This window comes from Colletes latitarsis, unplaced genomic scaffold (assembly GCF_051014445.1).
Source record: "Colletes latitarsis isolate SP2378_abdomen unplaced genomic scaffold, iyColLati1 scaffold0002, whole genome shotgun sequence".
In the NCBI taxonomy this organism is placed as follows: Eukaryota; Metazoa; Arthropoda; class Insecta; order Hymenoptera; family Colletidae; genus Colletes; species Colletes latitarsis.
In genome coordinates this window covers 12,970,010-12,974,915 of record NW_027488365.1, presented here as the reverse complement: position 1 = coordinate 12,974,915, position 4,906 = coordinate 12,970,010, and positions in this window count along the sequence as shown.

The following is a 4,906-nucleotide window of genomic DNA, read 5'->3' as shown; positions in this document are numbered from 1 at the left end:
GTGGTACCACATTACTGCGTGATCCAAACCAGAAAAAAACCCAGGATCTGTTCAACATGCATGTTAAAACTGCGAAAGTATGAGCCTGATGAGGGCAAATCCCAGACCTATCCCAGACCTAACATGCGTTATCCTCAAAAATATTAATCGAAACCAGGTTTAATTGACTGTTTCAGTGTGGCACCACATTACTACGTGATCCACACCAGAAAAAACCCAAGATCCGTTCAACAAGTATGTGAAGAATGCGAAAGAATGAATGTGATGAGTGAAAATTCCAGGCCAAACCTATACCTAACATGCGTTATCTTCTAAAATATTGAGCGAAACCAGGTTTAATGGACTGTTTCAGTGTGGTACCACAATACTACGTGAACCAAACCAGAAAAAACCCAGGATCAGTTCAACAAGTATGTGAAAAACGCGAAAGTATGAGCCTGATAAAGGCGAATCCCAGACCTATCCCAGACCTAACTTGCGTTATCCTCTAAAATATTGATCGAAACCAGGTTTAATTGACTGTTTCAGCGTGGTACCACGTTACTACGTGATACAATCCTGAAACAGCGCAGGATCTAGCCATGAAGTATGAGAAATATGCGAAAGTATGAGCCTGACGAGGGCAAATCCTAGATCTAACCCAAACTTAACATGCGTTATCCTCTAAAATATTGATCCAAACCAGGTTTAATGGACAGCATCAGTGTGATACCACTTTACTACGTGATCCAAAGCAGAAAAAACCCTCGATCAGGTCAACATGTATGTTAAAACTGCGAAAGTATGACCCTGATGAGGGCAAATCCCAGGCCTAACCTAGACCTAACATGCGTTCTCCTCTAAAATATTGATGGAAACTTGGTTTAATTGACTGTTTCAGTGTTGTACTTCATTACTACGTGATGCAATCCAGAAAAAGCCCAGGATCTAGCCATCAAGTATGAGAAATATGCGAAAGAATGAGCCTGATGAGAGCAAATCCCAGACCTAACCTAGACCTAACGTGGATTATTCTCGAAACTATTGATCGAAACCAGGTTTAATTGACTGTTTCAGTGTGGTACCACATTACTACGTGATCCAAACCAGTAAAACCCCAGGATCCGTTCAACAAGTATGAGAAGAATGCGAAAGTATGAGTCCGATGAGTGAAAATCCTCGGCCTAACCTAGACCTAACATGCGTTATCCTCAAAAATATTGATCGAAACCAGGTTTAATGGACAGTTTCAGTGTGGTACCACACTACTACGTGATCCAAACCAGAAAAAAACCCAGGATCCGTTGAACAAGTATCTGAAGAATGCGAAAGTATGAGTCTGATGAGCGAAAATCTCAGGGCTAACCTAGACCTAACATGCATTATCCTCAAAAATATTGATCCAAACCAGGTTTAGTGGACTGTTTCAGTGTGGTACCACATTACTACGTGATCCAAACCAGAAAAAACCCAGGATCCGTTCAACAAGTATGTGAAGAATGCAAAAGAATGAGTCTGATGAGTGAAAATCCCAGACCTAACACAGACCTAACTTGCATTGTCCTCTAAAATATTGATCGAAACCAGGTTTAATTGACTGTTTCAGTGTGGTACCACTTTACTACGTGATCCAATGCATTAAGAACCCTCGATCAGGTCAACATGTATGTTAAAACTGCGAAAGTATGACCCTGGTGAGGGCAAATCCCAGGCCTTACCTAGACCTAACATGCGTTGTCCTCTAGAATATTGATGGAAACTAGGTTTAATTGACTGTTTCAGTGTTGTACTTCATTACTACGTGATGCAATCCAGAAAAAGCCCAGGATCTAGCCATCAAGTATGAGAAATATGCGAAAGAATGAGCCTGATGAGAGCAAATCCCAGACCTAACCTAGACATAACATGAATTATTCTCTAAAATATTGATCAAAACCAGGTTTAATTGAATGTTTCACTGTGGTACCACATTACTACGTGAACCATACCAGAAAAAACCCAGGATCCGTTCAACAAGTATGTGAAGAATGCGGAAAGTATGAGTCTGATGAGTGAAAATCCCAGGGCTAACCTAGACCTAACATGCGTTATCCTCTAAAATATTGATCCAAACCAGGTTTAATGGACTGTTTCAGTGTGGTACCACTTTACTACGTGATCCAAAGCAGAAAAAACACTCGATCAGGTCAACATGTATGTTAGAACTGCGAAAGTATGACCCTGATGAGGGCAAATCCCAGGCCTTACCTAGACCTAACATGCGTTATGTTCTAAAATATTGATGGAAACCAGGTTTAATTGACTGTTTCAGTGTTGAACTTCATTACTACGTGATGCGATCCAGAAAAAGCCCAGGATCTAGCCATCAAGTATGAGAAATATGCGAAAGAATGAGCCTGATGAGAGCAAATTCCAGACCTAACCTAGACATAACATGAATTATTCTCTAAAATATTGATCAAAACCAGGTTTAATTGACTGTTTTAGTGTGGTACCACTTTACTACGTGATCGAACGCAGAAAAAACCCTCGATCAGGTCAACATGCATGTTAAAACTGCGAAAGTATGAGCCTGATGAGGGCAAATCCCAGACCTATCCCAGACCTAACATGCGTTATCCTCTAAAATATTGATCGAAACCAGGTTTAATTGACTGTTTCAGTGTGGCACCACATTACTACGTGATCCACACCAGAAAAAACCCAAGATCCGTTCAACAAGTATGTGAAGAAAGCGAAAGAATGAATCTGATGAGTGAAAATCCCAGGCCTCACCTAGACCTAACATGCGTTATCCTCAAAAATATTGATCGAATCCAGGTTTAATTGACTGTTTTGAGTGTGGTACCACTTTACTACGTGATCCAAAGCAGAAAAAACCCTCGATCAGGTCAACATGCATGTTAAAACTGCGAAAGTATGACCCTGATAAGGGCAAATCCCAGGCCAAACCTATACCTAACATGCGTTATGTTCTAAAATATTGAGCGAAACCAGGTTTAATGGACTGTTTCAGTGTGGTACCACATTACTACGTGAACCAAACCAGAAAAAACCTAGGATCAGTTCAACAAGTATGTGAAAAACGCGAAAGTATGAGCCTGATAAAGGCGAATCCCAGACCTATCCCAGACCTAACTTGCGTTATCCTCTAAAATATTGATCGAAACCAGGTTTAATTGACTGTTTCAGCGTGGTACCACGTTACCACGTGATACAATCCTGAAACAGCCCAGGATCTAGCCATGAAGTATGAGAAATATGCGAAAGTATGAGCCTGACGAGGGCAAATCCTAGACCTAACCCAAACCTAACATGCGTTATCCTCTAAAATATTGATCCAAACCAGGTTTAATGGACAGCTTCAGTGTGATACCACTTTACTACGTGATCCAAAGCAGAAAAAACCCTCGATCAGGTCAACATGTATGTTAAAACTGCGAAAGTATGACCCTGATGAGGGCAAATCCCAGGCCTAACCTAGACCTAGCATGCGTTGTCCTCTAAAATATTGATGGAAACTTGGTTTAATTGACTGTTTCAGTGTTGTACTTCATTACTACGTGATGCAATCCAGAAAAAGCCCATGATCTAGCCATCAAGTATGAGAAATATGCGAAAGAATGAGCCAGATGAGAGGAAATCCCAGACCTAACCTAGACCTAACATGGATTATTCTCTAAAATATTGATCGAAACCAGGTTTAATTGACTGTTTCACTGTGGTACCACATTACTACGTGATCCAAACCAGTAAAACCCCAGGATCCGTTCAACAAGTATGTGAAGAATGCGAAAGTATGAGTCTGATGAGTGAAAATCCTCGGCCTAACCTAGACCTAACATGCGTTATCCTGAAAAATATTGATCGAAACCAGGTTTAATGGACAGTCTCAGTGTGGTACCACATTACTACGTGATCCAAACCAGTAAAACCCCAGGATCCATTCAACAAGTATGTGAAGAATGCGAAAGTATGAGTCTGATGAGTGAAAATCCCAGACCTATCCCAGACCTAACTTGCGTTATCCTCTAAAATATTGATCGAAACCAGGTTTAATTGACTGTTTCAGTGTGGCACCACATTACTACGTGATCCACACCAGAAAAAACCCAAGATCCGTTCAACAAGTTTGTGAAGAATGCGAAAGAATGAGTCTGATGAGTGAAAATCCCAGGCCTAACCTAGACCTAACATGCGCTATCCTCAAAAATATTGATCGAAACCTGGTTTAATCGACTGTTTCAGTGTGGTACCACATTACTATGTGATCCAAACCAGAAAATAGCCCAGGATCTAGCCATGAGGTATGAGAAATATGCGAAAGTATGAGCCTGACGAGAGCAAATCCTAGACCTAACCCAGACCTAACATGGGTTATCCTCAAAAATATTTATCAAGACCAGGTTTAACTGAATGTTTCAGTGTGGTCCCACATTACTACGTGATCCAAACCAGAAAAAACCCAGGATCTCTTCAACAAGTATGTGAAAAATGCGAAAGTATGACCCTGATGTGGCAAATCCCAGACCTAACACAGACCTAACTTGCATTGTCCTCTAAAATATTGATCGAAACCAGGTTTAATTGACTGTTTCAGTGTGGTACCACTTTACTACGTGATCCAATGCATTAAGAACCCTCGATCAGGTCAACATGTATGTTAAAACTGCGAAAGTATGACCCTGGTGAGGGCAAATCCCAGGCCTTACCTAGACCTAACATGCGTTGCCCTCTAAAATATTGATGGAAACTAGGTTTAATTGACTGTTTCAGTGTTGTACTTCATTACTACGTGATGCAATCCAGAAAAAGCCCAGGATCTAGCCATCCAGTATGAGAAATATGCGAAAGAATGAGCCTGATGAGAGCAAATCCCAGACCTAACCTAGACATAACATGAATTATTCTCTAAAATATTGATCAA